Here is a 15,162-nt window from a genome sequence, read left to right as displayed (position 1 = left end):
TTTTTTCAATTTATTTTCGTCACGCCTTGTGTGGGTTCCCAAGTGACGGTTTGAGTTTCCTGTCTGGGCTTTGGTTTCCGTTTTGCACGCTCTTATTTTGTATATGACTTCCTGTTTTTCCTCGTAGCCACCCACACCTGTCCCTAATTTCAGTGTCTATTTAGTTCAGGTGTGTGCTTCTCCCTGTGTGGGATCATTCTAGTTTGTCCTTCTGCTTCCTGAGTTGCTTCTTTCCTGCTACTGCAATTTTTGCAAGAAATTAATATTTTTACCTGCATTTGGTTCTGCTTTCTGCATCCTGGGATCGAACCTTAAAGCTCTCAAGCCGAACCGTGACAGAATGATCCCACACAGGGAGAAGCACACACCTGAACTAAATAGACACTGAAATTAGGGACCGGTGTGGGTGACTACGAGGAAAAACAGGAAGTCATATACAAAATAAGAGCGTGCAAAACGGAAACCAAAGCCCAGACAGGAAACTCAAACCCAAACTGTCACTTGGGAACCCACACAGGGCGTGACAATTTTGGATACATACTCAACAAAAATTCAATGAATTCTAAAAACCTTTTCCACGTACAAAAGAGACTGATTAGACAGTATGATTATTGCCTTAGCCTGGCCACAATAAAAGGCCCCTCCCAATGTGCACTTTAACCGTACTGGGATGCCGGAATGGTAATTTCCGGGTCAACTTCATTCCCCACTGGTGTCAAACAGCAACACACAAAAGTGCCGGGAAAAAGCTGGCTTTTTTGGGCATTATGAAAGGGGATGACAAACCATTGCCAAACCATCAAAACGCATAAAAGCAGGTTAATTTGGTGGAAAATGTCTAAAAATGCATCCATTAACTCCTTCATGGAGAGCTTTTGAAAGTTTGAGGAACTGTGGAATGACTCCACAGGTGAAGAAGAAAACACACTGTGATGCTAGTCGATGGCAACTCTGTACTTTAAAATCCTGCCCACAGATATCCCAAACTGAAGCATGGTGGTGTGATGTCCTGCCAAATAGTGACACACCTTTCCCAGCAGCCATCCAGAGACCATATGGCTGAACGCTAAGTCCATCACCTGCTACCCTGCATACCAAGAACCTCCGTATGTATAATACACAGGATAGACGGGACCCCTGTCCGTTATTTTTCCTCCAAACATTCCCACGTGTTTAACAAGCTGTGAGCTCCACAGGGAACCTGCAGGGTCTTACCTGGCAGATGAATGTTGAGTAAAAACCTTTTGGATGGCCAGGCTTCCCAAATAACCACATGGAGCCGTCGGATCTGTTGGTTCTCCATCTGCATGGAAGCACTGAGGTAAGACGTTGGCAGACACACTCCTGGTGCAACCACATAACGACTCTCCTCCCTCAGACTCCATAATATAAACCGCTCCAAAAGTCTTGCACAATAACTGTGCAATAAACTGTGCAATAAACATGTGGCTTGCGCAACATATACACAGTAAATAGTGTACATAACTTCTTGATTTGTTTATCTGTGTTGCATTTCTATGCTACAACAACAAAGTCTTGACTTCTCTTTGGTTTTTTGCAACAAAGGAATTAGCAACCTGGGCGTAAAATTATATGATGTTCGTGGATTCATTTTCGGAACTGTACAGCCAACATCTTATTAGTAACCGTCGTGCTAAAGGCGGAAGTTAAACTGTCTATTAGTAGTTGTTACTCAACTTCAGGACCGCCTCATGCATAATAGCCGGTTTGAAGATTCAGTCAGAGTCAGTTTGGTTTGCCCTCCGCCAAAAGTGCGGAAACAGACCTGGTCTTGGTCTTGACTTGGTCTCACTGACCATCACACCCAAGTTCATTCAATTTAGTGATACTGCCCAAATCTGGTTGAAATCAGTCCAGAACTCACATACTAGTTTGCTACCCGTGGGGTTCCTCAAGGATCCGTGTTTGAACCACTTCTATTTGTTCTCTATCTATTAATAGTCAAAAAATATGCAAAGAAGATTTTAGTTATTTTTAACAATCACTATTGTACTCTGCTATTTCTGTATGATTCTGCTGAATAAACAAATGAATTTGACCGCCAAAGGAGAGGATTATATATCCACGCTCAACAGAAGGTGATTAGACTTTTACAACAAAGTAACAGAGCCTTTCCTGGGGAAGGATAGGGTTGGTTTTAGGTTGCTTCAAATACAAATAATAAAACAAATGTTTATGAAAAACAAGTGAAGCATTAATAAAACCGTTTGTTGTTGTCGCGTCGCATCAATGAGACCTCAAGGTCCTCCGCCATATTCAGGAAACGCACCAACTTCACCTTGGGAAGTACCACTAAATGTGTCTGCGTCGTGATGTTATCCTGTAGATTCAATTACCTGTAAGAGATTGTTACGGTTGTGGCTGCGCCGGGGGTCGTCCGCCATCACGCATGTCGCGTTCCGCCCTGTCCTTGTGGTGATGGCGCTTCATTGACTTCGCAGCAAGGACAGCATGATACAGTGCAGACGACACATGGCACCGTCGTTAGTTTGCGACTGGACAACTACACACCAAGCAAGGAGACGCCGTGGATCGAATTTCATCAGTACCATCAAACACGTGTGAGCTTCGCTTCCCCTTAAAACAGTTAAGTAAATAGAGTGACCTTCTGGAGTAAACGTAACTCCTTAAAGAAAACAAGGGCAGTCGTGGAGCTGGGACATAAATATTAATAAACACTATATGTCCGAACTAGAAAACAAGGATAATAATAAGACATGGAGGGAAAAATCTATAGTAATATAAACAAATGGACGAACTAGCGTCACTAGAAGAACATCAACCTGTGGACCACACGTCTTTTTATTATTTCCGATGGTTTTTTCTTTCTTTCCAAGCTGCCGTGTGGTACCCAGATGTGCCGCAAAGACCCTTTGACCTTTCCCCAGCGCTTCGCCTTCACATCGCGCTTAACCTCACATGCGAAGGCTCGACGTCTCCGCTGACCTCAGTGTAAGAGGGCGCAGGCTCCTTGTTAGCTCATGACCTTCAGATGCAGCACACACACACACATCCTGGTTCTCTTCTTTTGTGTGACAGAAAGTGATGCCACCTCTGAAGGGTGCCAGTGATGACAAAGAGGTAAAAAGTGGAAAGTGGAATTGGCATTATTTAAAGTACATTGAGGTCATAAAGTATGACTAAAAAATAAACCTCCATGCACTGTCACCCTTGGAATTGCATGCTCCTCATACGTTGATTTCTTGAATCCAGATAGCATGACATGCTGCTGTGCCTCCGCTGTTGCTGCAATATTTCCGTACATAAAGCAGGGGAATTGTGGTCTACCATTACAAGACCAGTTGAAATATATATATAGTTAATCTTCAAACCACTAAAATAGTGCATAAGGCTAAAAATAACCAATTACCTAAAAATGTCACCCAATACAAGAGAGGAGAAATATGATCTCAGGGAAGAACTACATTTGAAACACTTATATGCTAGGACTACGTTAAAAAGCCATAGCATTTCAGTATGTGGAATCAAACTATGGGATGGATTGAGTAAGACCCTCAAACAATGCACAACGATGAGCCAATTCAAGAAACAATACAAGCAGTTGATGTTTGCTAAATACAAGGATGAAGAGTCTTCAACCAGTCATGATGTGCTATACATATCACAATATTGACAATTTAATTTAATTTAATTTAATTTAATTTAATTTAAAAAATTACATTACATTAAAAAGGCAGGAAGTGAACAAATGTTACGGATTGTAAAAGTACCACATAGAGGGGTAGGATTTAATAAGCTAGATAGATAGATAGACTTTCTTTATTGTCATTGCACAATAACACAGCAGTGAAATTGCCAACAAAATGTCGTTGCCTGGCTCCCGTATAATAATAAATAATAAATAATAGTGTGGAGAATAAATAGATGACATCAGATATGAGCAATGTACAGTGTAAACAGTAATTTGCACAAATAATTTAAATAATTTAGAATAAATAGCTTTGCTTCTTCCTACTCCTTTTGGACATGTGGAACTGTGAACTGATTATGTGATGCATTCAATTGTAATCTGATGCATGTTCAAATGACATTAAACCATTATCATTACCAAATGTACTATAAAGAAATAACAAATGTTTCCTTTCCTTGCCTAAGCCACATTCTCTATGTTGCCTTCGTGTATTGACGTCTATTGATGAACTGTCAACAGATGGAGTTCATCGTCTCCTTCATGGAACACAACTTTCCATCAATTCCACTCGGAGGATTTGTTTTCTGCTCCGATGCTTGGCTCTACAATCTTTATTTCGCAAACACAAATCTTTCTTGGTGGAAAAAAACTGGATTTAAGTATTACTTGAACATTTGCGTCATTGTAAGCTTTCGGCCGTCAACCGTCAGCCTTGACCTTTAGGATGATCCTCGCTGGATGTCAGGCTTTCCCCTTTGACCCCTTCAATTGTTCATATTGTGGTCAGGCGTTCCAAGGAAAGCCGTAATCCCACTTTGTTCTGATGGGAACAGATTACGGTATTGTATGTTGTTGTCCTTGATAGACTTAGGAAATAATCTAAAGAGGAACCCCTGCCGCCCTCCCGCCCCCGTCATGTACGGCATTACGGCCACACCAGAGATGAAGGCTTCACATCTAGCAGGAATCATCATCGGGCTTGTTGTTCTCTGCGTTCCACTCTCGGACCTGTAGTCTTGAAAAATGAGGATTGATTTGACTTAAAAAGCGCACAAACCCCAGGGCAAAAAGCGGAGTAACGGTGTACTGTCTCGGAAATAAGATTATGTAAGATAGTGCATGATATGCTGCTATGCCTCGCTGGATTCAAGGAACATGAGAAGACATGGGCCCAAAATAAGAACTGAAGATAAAATATCTCTGAGGAGAACTCACTGATGGAACAATAGAAGGAATAACGTTGTCCCTTGTTTATCACGGTTAATTGGTTCCAGACTATTATTAATATATTCACTATTAATAAACACGATCAAGTGAAGGAAGACTAGAAGACAGCAGTCACAAACCAACTAGCTTTATGTTACATCACATACTGAACTTATAAGTCAGGGGTCTCAAACATGCGGCCCGCGGGCCAAATGTGGCCCGCAGGACACTAGTTTGAGGCCCCCGCCTTGAGATGAAAGTTTAATGATAGTGCGGCCCGCGCAAGTTTGATATGGATGCTGTATGGTATCATGTACCCAGAAAAAAATATTACGTTTGATTAATGTTCATGTTAAAGGTTAAATAACTGTTAATAGTTATCCTCCCTATCCGTGTGGAAGTGGTAAGTTTTTGGCTATTTAAGTTTAAAGGAAATAACTTGAAGGCTACCGTTTAGGTCGCTAGCTCTCTAGTTTGCAGGGCTCTAATAATGCTTTGTTGATTTTAATCTGAAAACCCACCAACTATATGTGGTTTCTTAAGTTTTTATTATTTGCCGTTTTATTATTATTATTATTATATTTATTTATTTATTACTGATTGATTGACTTTCTTTATTCTTGATTTCTTTATTTATTTTCCATCTTATTTTGTGTAGAAAAATATAAAGTAAGATATTTGAGAACAGTGGAATGTTTTATCTGAGCTTTTATTGTAGAAAATTGGAACCAAAGTGAAGTTTTTTACATTTTTTTGTTTTTAATAAATGCTTTTTTTTTTCTTTTTGGAAAACCTGATGCGGCCCAGTCTCACCCAAACCCGAGCTCCAGTGGCCCCCAAGTAAATTGAGTTTGAGACCTCTGTTATAGGTAAGTCGGACACAGGATAGTGCATGATATGGCTGTATTCAAGTGAAAACAATAATAAATATAATGATAATTTAGCATTTCTTAGATGCAGTTATCTTTCTATGGCATCTGCAGAGTAACACAACGCAAGGTAATTTGTCACCAGCGGTTGGTGCAATGCTATTATTGTAAAGGGGGTCAGTGCTGATGGGACAAAATAAAATCATCGGTCATGTGACCAAAGAGCAGATTTTCTGCCTCAGTGGTGCCACATATATTTTGTTCTTATCTGTTGGTTACACTTTAACAGTGAGGGTCAAATGTTATTGATTTCAATTGCCTGTAAATGCTTTTAGGCTGACTGGGAATCCTATTGATGTCTTGTTTATTAATTAACAATTATTTTTAGTTCCTGGAAATGCACATTCTGTTTTATAAAGTCGGCAGTGATCAAATGTTCAGTGGACGTATACATGACATATAGTGAAATTCTTATTAGATTTATTCTTATTAGTAATAGCAGCAGTAGTAGTTTCATTACTACCACTTTTATTTTTATTCAAGATATAAATGAACTACTGGGTGAAGTATTAGTAGTAGTAATTATGGTACTACTATGCCACATGGATGTCCGAGGTCCCGCTCACCCACCTCCGCCCTCCAGGGGATGTAAGCAATCAATCCCCCCTCCACCCTCCGACCCATGCTGGACTCCACAGCCATGTGACACCTAAAGCCTCCTGCGTAACAGTTAATAATCCTGCCATGGCTAAACCTACTGGCAGATTAAAGTAAATCCCCCCCCGGTGAACTCCACTTTTTTGTTATGGTATCACTAACTTTATTTACCGTCATATCATGATGAATCGTGATGACTAGCAGATTGTTAATGCATGGAGCCGTTTCTGCCCAAAGTCGCTTACAATTTGGCTGTATCCACTTTTGTGGTATGTATTATGCATTATGTATTATGAATTGTGAGTGACCTCTGTCTAAGCTCTGGAATCTCAAACCGTCTGTTAGACGACATAAGCTTCTATTTCTTTTTTTACGCACCCCTTCTGGCTCAAAATAAATAAATCTGAAAGGGATCTGATGTAATTCTATTATATGGCTTCCTGCTTAGCGTGCTGCTGTTGCAATAGCTTTTTATTCATGTGCAAAGTGGCAATTTTTGTATTGGGGCAAATAAGACAGTGCCCCAGCTGTTTCAGCAGATGGCACTGTTGTTTAAAATGTACATTGGAGTGATTCAAAGATGCCATTTCGGTTTACAAATATGTTGTATTGGGGGTAGTTTTCATACAGTAGTGTGTTGGACAAACTGTATTTCTGCTAAAATAATAAAAACATATCTGGGTGCACTTTTAACCCACTAATAAAAAAGAGAAACCCTATTGATTAACCAAAAACTTGGTTTGACCTCATTATCACTTTTTGTCAATCAATAAAGCCATTATTATAATAATAAAAAGAATCAAACATTAAAAATATACATTTGTAAAAAAAAATATATATATATATAAATAAAATGTTACATATAATAAATATAAAATATATAAAACGTTTGTAAAAAAAAATATATATATATATATATAAAATGTTACATATAATAAGTATAAAAATATATAAAACTTTTGTAAAAAAATTATATTAAATTAAAATGTCACATATAAAAAATATAAACATATATAAAACATATATTTATAGAAAAACATATCTGGGTGCACGTTTAACCCCCTAATAAGAACGTAACCCTATTTATTAACCAAAAACTTGCCTCATTATCACTTTTTGTCAATCAGTAAAGTCATTATTATAATAATAAAAAGAATCAAACATTAACAATTTACATTTGTAAAAAAAATATAAAAATAAAATGTTACATATAATAAATATAAAAATATATAAAACATTTGTAAAAAAAAATATATATGTAATGTTACATATAATAAATGTAAAAATATATAAAACTTTTGTAAAAAAATATATTAAATTAAAATGTTTCATATAATAAATATAAACATATATAAAACATATATTTATACAATGATCTTGTAAAAATGCATTTGTTCTATTAAAGGTTTCCACCCCAAATAGACACCTGATACACAGTTCAGCAGAGATATAGAAAGAGAGATAGACTGATACTAAAATAGATAGATGGATAGATGGATGGATACCGGAGATGGATGACAAACATCCAAGACAATCTGTGTCCAACTTCTTGGGCCAGACAATTCAACTTCTTGTTTGTTAATCTGTAAAAACACCCAAGGCATATAGTCAGATGCTGACATGACAGATGTCCCATTCAATCCTGATATAATCTGGCATTAAGGTCAGACGACAGGAGACTCATTTCTTTCTCTTTTATCAATTAGCGGCATCCCAAAGAAGCTGATTTCCTCAGATGACCTGCGTTGTTCTTTGGAGAGAAAACTTTGCTTTCTGATGCGAAGTGTTCTCATTGAGTACTTCCTATTCCCGATATGGGAATGTTGGGGGTGGGAAGGTCATGTGGGGACAAATCTGTCCATCTGTGTCGTCCATCAGGAGGAAGTATTACATCACACTACGTGTACAGATGCGCAAGTGAAAGTGGCCAAGCGGACGCACATGATCAGCCCGGAGTGATATGTCCACACAGGGTGGCGCATGTGGTCGTTAAGCGCTCGGTGGGGCCACGTCCAGATTGTTGCGTCATTGCTGCTATTCCTTTCTCAACATGTTCGGACAATCCAAAACCAAACAATAACAAAGAGTCCAGTCCTGTAGGTGGCAGTATTCACCACAGTTCCATCTGCTGGGCCAAGTGAGTCACTGCCCCTCCTATGCGAAAAGGCTACATGGACTGTTTCTTTAGGTTTCTTGTGGAGTATTTTGGGACCACGACCAAAAAAATGACCTAAATTTTATTTTCCCACTTTACTGCCACAACCCTGTTTTTGTCCAAGAGGATCCAGAAACCTCTTAAACGCTCATTATGAGTCCCAGCAGCACCCCAAAATGGGCTATGGCAGGGGTCTCAAACTCTATTTACTTGGGGGCCACTGGAGCTAGGGTCTGGGCAAGGCTGGGCCGCATCAGGTTTTCCAAAAAAAAACGCATTTATTAAAAACAGAAAAATTAATAAACTTTGTTTTTGTTCCGATTTTCTACAAGAAAAGCTCTGATAAAACATTCCACTGTTCTCAAATATCTTAATTTTTAATTTTCTACACGAAATAAGATGAAAAATAAATAAACAAATCAAGAATAAAGAAAATCAATCAATCAGTAATAAATAAATATAATAATAATAATAATAAAACACCAAATAATAAAAACCACATATTATTGGTCGGTAGACAAATTATTTTTTCAGATTAAAATTAACAAAGCATTATAAGAGCCCTGTAGACATGACAAAACATGACTATAGTCACATTTATTCTCTTTTTATTTACAACATATTGCGCAACTGCTGGGTCTTGAGACACATGCTAACTCGCAAACTAGAGAGCTAGCGACCTAAACGGTAGCCTTCAAGTTATTTCCTTTCAACTTAAATAGCCAAAAACTTAGCACTTCCACACGGATAGGGAGGATAACTATTAACAGTTATTTAACCTTTAACATGAACATTAATCAAACGTAATAATTTTTTCTGGGTACATGATACCATACAGAATCCATATCAAACTTGCGCGGGCCGCACTAATTAAACTTTCATATCAAGGCAGGGGCCTCAAACTAGGGTCCTGCGGGCCACAAATGGCCCGCGGGCCGCGTGTTTGAGACTCCTGGGCTACGGTCACAAAATCACATTTTAACCAAAAAAAAAGTCTTCCGGCAGGACCCCAACATGACTGAAATGCCACTTTTGCATACTTAATAAAGGGTCGATTTCTATCACTTCTTTTGTGTTGCTGCCATAGCCCCTTTTTGGGGGGCCAGGAGGTCCAGGAAACCTCTTAAAGCCTCATTAGGGGTCTCAGTAGGATCCAGAAATGGCCTAACACAGCATTTTTGTTTCAGTTTGGCAAAATCTCCTCTTTTAGGAGTCTGCCGCTGTCCCTTTTGGGATTGGAGGTTGTTATGTTTTCATGCTTGGCTGAGGTATGGATGTCATGGCTCTCATATCCCTCTAGGTGGCGTTCAGCGTCAGCTCACTAGGGATTGGGGGAAAAAAAAGGAAACAACAACAAAAAAGAAGACGATGAATAATTAATGAGCTGAAGTTGTTGGTGCCATAAGTCTAACTTGAGTGTGACAGTGCTTTCTAATGCATGCTAATTCCATGTAAATATTCCGACTGTTAGCTTGTGTTTTCTGATTTATCGCCTCAATTAAATTCCCATTAGGAATCATCAGAATTTCATATTCATTCATGTTAGCTGATGACTCATTCCTGAGGAGGGAATTAAATCTCGTGCTTGAAAATAATTCTTGACATCTCGACGGTGCCAGATCCATGACTTCTAGCGGTCGGTTTGACTTTCTTCCCAAAAAAATCTTCTGACATTTAAAAACCTTTTGAGTGGCGTCTGTGAAGGCCGAGTCAATCAGAAGACGGAGGAAAACCGCAAAGCCTGCAGTGAATTTAGGCCTGTGATTGACACCTCGGACAGAACTGACTCACAGAGGTCAGGTGGGGGTTCGGTTGGCACAGACGATCAAAAGGTTGGAAGTGACATGACCGTTAGCTTAGACAAGGACAACTAATTCCATATGATCATTCATTCATTCATTTTCTACCGCTTTTTCCTCACGAGGGTCGCGGGGGGTGCTGGAGCCTATCCCAGCTGTCTTTGGGCGAGAGGCGGGGTACACCCTGGACTGGTCGCCAGCCAATCACAGGGCACATATAGACAAACAACCATTCACACTCACATTCTATGGACAATTTGGAGTCGCCAATTAACCTAGCATGTTTTTTTGGAATGTGGCAAGAAACCGGAAAAAACCCACGCATGCACGGGGAGAACATGCAAACTCCACACAGAGATGGCCGAGGGTGGAATTGAACCTTGGTCTCCTAGCTGTGAGGTCTGCGCGCTAACCACTAGACTGCCGTGCCGCCCTCTATATGATCGATAAACACAAAATAGTCACAAAATGTCCAATCAAAATTGTTAAGTACGAACAGGTGGTCCTCGGGTTACATGCGAGTTCCATTCCGAGACTTTGTGTAAGTCGGGTTTTGGTATAAATCAAGAGAGTCGACTCATATTCTCACGGGGGCTGTGGCCTAAGCGAGAAGCCCAGACTTTCCTCCCCCTCGGCTACTTCATCCAACTCCTCCCGGCAAATCCCGAGTTGTTCCCAGGTCCATAGTCTTTGTCCTAGTCCTAGTGTCCTATAAACCTAATCCCACACTGGGTACTAAAAGTCAGCCATGTGAACCACTGCAGTACTACAGGCTGCCTGAACGGGACTACTGGACCTGTTCTCAGTCCAGGTCCTACAAGCTTGCCTTGTGGAGGCAGACATTAATCACATGGGTAAGCCAAGTCCTTCACAAACTTTGTTGTAAAATCCTCTTATATAACATTTAGGTTTTTTTTTTTTTTTGGTTTATTTCGAATCTGTGAGGTGTCACATTAGCGCGAGAGGCCTGCCGGAAAAATGTACTAATTCACATTTTCCTTGCATGGGTTGCCTCGTTGCCACCATCTGCTCGCTTGCATCCCGACCACATTCTCCCCGTCCGGAGGAATTAAGCTAAGCATCCTTGTGACGCGGTAACTGCGATAAAGGAGGCCCACCTGACTGACTCATCAACTATACTACATCAACCACTACGTCTTTCCATTTCCTCTTGGCCGTATCCTTGTTTCATTCCTATCTGGATCACTCAAGAGGATGCTTACAAAGTGTGCATTCATACCTGCAAAAAAGGAATCATGAAAGGAATGGCAATCCCAAGGACACGGCGCTGGGGCCATTTCTATTGATCGTGGCGGATGCGTGGAAGTGGCTTCCAATCTGGCGGGAGATGTCGCCTGCTGATGAACGGCTAAATTGGCTTTTTATTTACGTACAACCGCGTTCCTGTGTCATGGCTCCATGACACACTAACACAGGGGTGGGCAAACTTTTTGACTTAACTAAATTGAAGGGGGTGGGGTGGGGGGGCAGATTATATTTTACACGTAAGAGCCCATTTTTACACTTATATTTTTACACATACTTTACACGTAAAAGTGTCATGCAATTTGCTGTATGTGCACTTTGAGATCATTTATTTGAAGTAGTGTGTTATAAATTAAATTATTATTAAATAATAATAATAATAATAATATATGTATATTATAATTATAGCAATAATAATATGTATAATATTAATAATAATAATATTAATAATAATAATAATAATAATAATAATAATAATAATAATAATAATAATAATAATAATAATAATAATAATAATAATAATAATAATAATAATAATAATAATAATAATAATAATAATAATAATAATAATAATAACATAATAATAATAATATTCATTCATTTTCTACCGCTTTTCCTCACGAGGGTCGCGGTGGTGCTGGAGCCTATCCCAGCTGTCTTTGGGCGTAAGGCGGGGTACACCCTAGACTGGTCGCCAGCCAATCACAGGGCACATATAGACAAACAACCATTCGCACTCACATTCATACCTATGGACAATTTGGAGTCGCCAATTAACCTAGCATGTTTTTGGAATGTGGGAGGAAACCGGAGTACCCGGAGAAAACCCATGCATGCAAACTCCACACAGCCTATCCCAGCTGTCTTCGGGCATATCATAATAATAATAATAATAATATATAATATTATTATTATTATTATTAAGTGCTTGTGTCCCTTTTTTCAGGAGCATTTTGTAAATGATGCCAGGTTGTATGTTGACTTTAAATGACATACTTTGGAAAAAACAGGCGGGCCATATTCAAACACTTGGCGGGCCGGATGTGGCCCCCGGGCCATAGTTTGCCCACCGCTACACTAACACGTTATCATGCAGAAGCGTCTATTCCATTTACAAGACACGGGCAGCCTCTCATGCTTGTCTTTGGGCTTGGGATGACTCACCAGTTGCCCAGCTGATGCAAGTGAAAGGAGAGTCATGTATGTGCTGGGAGAGAACCATTGAAATGACAGGAAGGAATCCATGAGTCTAAACTTTATTACTTGAATACGCTACATTCAGTAGACGCTGCATGTGAATGCTGAGAGATGACATCACCAAGCAATCCAAATACCGTATTTTTTGGACTATAAGTCACACTTTTTTTCATAGGTTAGCTGTTCCTGCGACTTATACTCCAGAGCGACTTATAAATGAAAAAAACTGTTTATGTTACGGCTGCACGGCGGTTGAGTGGTTAGCGCGCAGACCCGAGTTCAATCCCACCCTCGGCCGTCGGTGTCTTCTGGTTTTCCTCCCAAAAACATGCTAGGTTAATTGGCGACTCCAAATTGTCCATAGGTATGAATGTGAGTGTGAATGGTTGTTTGTCTATATGTGCCCTGTGATTGGCTGGCCACCAGTCCAGGGTGTACCCCGCCTCTTGACAGATGGGATAGGCTCCAGCACCCCCTGCGACCCTCGTAAGGATAAGCAGTAGAAAATGAATGAATGAATGTTTATGTTACATAAACACTGGACACCTTTTCTGTTCATGTTTATTTTTTGTGTAGCTGAATAAGCATTGTGTTAGCATATCTTACACCTATTCAGCCTGTTCTCTATTCTTTTATTGTTAGAACTTGCCTTCCAAGAGGACGTAATGTCTGTTTTGGTCAAGTAGTTTGGAAAATTAATTACCCGCAAAAAATGCCACTTATACTCCAGTGCGACTTATGTATGTTTTTTTCTACCTAATTATGCATTTTTGGCCTTGTGCGACTTATACTCCGGAGCGACTTATAGTCCAGAAAATACAGTATTACCACAGTAAAATTCGGGTATTACAAGAAAAAGGTAGAAGTCATAATGTCACAAGAATGAAGTCATGAATTGCGAGGAAACATCGTAGCGATGCAGGAGTAAAAGTTATATTGTTTTACGACAAAAAGCTTCTTAAATATAGTTTTACTCTTACGAAGAAAAAGTTGGAGTGCAACATGGTTGAAATTTGTGAGTTTACAGAAAAAAGTGTACAGTTATGAGAAAAAAAACATGTAAAAATAGTAAAGATGCAAGTTTACGACTCATGGTACAACTGTTAGACATATCGGAAATTGAGAGTTGGACAATATCGGACATCCCTAATAATTCGGCATATTTACTTCATAGTTTTTTCTTGCTGACACATTGCACCGTGTGTTGTCGTACTTTATGTTCTCTACCAGAATGACCTTGTTGCTTAAATGTAAGAATCCACGTAGACAGATGGAAGTAGTGATTTAAACTTCAGTGAGAGGATCATTAACAAAAAAATAAAAAAAAATGATGTATGCAAAGTTAGTCAAGGGTAATGCAAAATAAATTAGTGGCACTATATTAGCAAGAAGAGAGAGGCAGTTTGAGTTCAAACCCTCCCGGCTGTGTTCTTTCTGCACTGAACAGCTTGCATTAAAAAGCACCAGTGACCTTGAGACACGCACACACAAAAAAATAGAGGGAGGAAGTCGCACTTTAACATCCTCGTCATCATTTTTCAGCCTCTCAAAGAGTCAGCCCCGCATTGTGACGCAAAGACAAGTTAAGACGAGCGAGGCGAGGTGACGCAGACTCTATTAGCGCTGGTTAGCGAGCTTCAACCTGACCACTCTTGTCTGGGCATGTGCAGACCGGCACTGCAGTGCTGCAGCCAGCACACACACAAGAAGGGGGCCGGGTGGTGCCGCTTCGATAAATATGGGGGGGGAATACATTGGAGCATCAATGAATCAGAAATGGATGCCAGTCAAGCAGTTTAGCAAGATATGAAACATGAATCAACAACTGATACAAGTTGATGTTGTTATTGTTGCAATTATTGAATCGATATGAGGGAATTATGATGTCACATCGATAAATTCGATAACGTGAAAAATAGCTCAGATAACTGATCATTTAAAAAATCCCTCCAATGAGGCTCTCCTTAGAGGTATTTATACGTCTTTTACATTTTTTTTGCGCCTAGGCACAAAGAGGTGATGATGCAACTCCACAATAGAAGACAGCAGGCCAAATTTAAGCCAAATTGTAAGAAGTTCATAGTGTTATATTTGTAAAAGATTGGTTATTTTTATGTAAAACAACCATTTCTTTGTGTTGTTTATGTTGTGGCGGCATTGTTAAGACATATTGGCAAAATATATATGGCTACATTTGTGTCAAAGTGAAAGTTATGCTTACAATGTAGCCAATCAGACCAGAAGAAATATTGCCACGGCCAATAAATATGCTAAAATAAGCACATTTAAGCAAATATTACATATTTTTTGGCCTGAATTAAGCATTTTCAAGTATAAAAA

This window comes from Doryrhamphus excisus, chromosome 2, assembly GCF_030265055.1.
Source record: "Doryrhamphus excisus isolate RoL2022-K1 chromosome 2, RoL_Dexc_1.0, whole genome shotgun sequence".
NCBI lineage: Eukaryota > Metazoa > Chordata > Actinopteri > Syngnathiformes > Syngnathidae > Doryrhamphus > Doryrhamphus excisus.
Note: the sequence above shows the minus strand (reverse complement) of the source record.